The sequence below is a fragment of the Motacilla alba genome, chromosome 8 (assembly GCF_015832195.1).
Source record: "Motacilla alba alba isolate MOTALB_02 chromosome 8, Motacilla_alba_V1.0_pri, whole genome shotgun sequence".
NCBI classification, from domain to species: domain Eukaryota; kingdom Metazoa; phylum Chordata; class Aves; order Passeriformes; family Motacillidae; genus Motacilla; species Motacilla alba.
In genome coordinates this window covers 20,872,107-20,873,476 of record NC_052023.1, presented here as the reverse complement: position 1 = coordinate 20,873,476, position 1,370 = coordinate 20,872,107, and positions in this window count along the sequence as shown.

The following is a 1,370-nucleotide window of genomic DNA, read 5'->3' as shown; positions in this document are numbered from 1 at the left end:
GCAATCACCACAGTGTTAAGTGTATAACTGGGTTTTTAGCAATCTAAAGCAATTGGTTTCTTTTGGAACCAAACTGAAGCCCCGAACTACTTCTTTGCACCTAAGCAATTCTGACAATTCCATGCTCCAACAGTAATTCTAATGTACTTTAAGCCATTCTAAACTGTTGCTGTATGTTTTCTTAATTCTCCCTGAGAATTAACACCTCAACTACACACTACAAACAACAATGTTGTGGTACTATTTTCATCAGCTCCTCTCTCTTTTGTCACTGGAAAGTGTAATTGTATCAGAATGTATTATTTGTATGTCTGTTGGGGAAAAAAAGGCAAAAAGCTCAAGAAGAGTCACGATTTTAAGAAAAAACCACATTGATTCAGCTCTAAAAAAGTGGGTAGCAGATGTATACAATTAGCAAAACAGGGAGGAAAAGCAACACAATGAAACTGAGCCAGATACACACCTCCTACTATGGCAGTGTGTAACCTCAACGTGTTATCCAGGCATTAGACATCGTCTAGTAACAATTGTCTAATAGTTAACATGGCTGATATGTGAAACAGCACTGGAATTCACTGAGCTGATTAAAAATTTTGGTCAGGATTGATTGCAGGTTCTCTCCAGACTGAGGTAAACAGACTTTCATGGGTCATGCTGGCTTCAGATCACAGGAAAGGATAATTAAATGTCACATTTTTGTAGATGATGTTTCTGTATTATTTACTCATATGAAGCTCTGGACTTCATGAAGCAAAAAAAACCCCAAGCAATAAAATTCTCAACTGAACAAACAAGAAAAATCCTACCAAAAACCCCAAACAACCCAGCCCCACTGTCTCCTGGAAGAAGACTTGAGAACCAAGAAAATTCCTGTTGAAGGCTTGGAAGTAGGCAGCATATGGATATGCTAAAATGGATGCTTTCAGAGCAGTATCTGTGAAATCATGTGGACTAACAAATTAGGTGATTAAAACCACCTAGGTTATTTCACAGTAGATTATTTCATTAATGCTTACTTAATAAAAATTTAAATTTAATGCATAATAGTAAAGATGTATTAGTTGGAATTACACAAATATGAACACTTGCAAAAAATTTGTATATATTATTTAAAATACACAGTTTTAAATTTCACCTGACACAGAATAGTAGCTCAAAACTTAGATTTCAATCCATTTAAGGAACTCGCAAAAACCTACCCTTCAGCTGATTTCAGACTTGACCCAAATTTACTGAGATTTAGTGTTCTACCACATCTAACTATTGCTGGTGAAGAGTAAAGGAGATACAGCGACAACCTCACTGCAAAACATCAAAAGTGGCACTTAAATGCTGTTTTACCCTGCTTAATAGCTGGTGGCCATCCATAC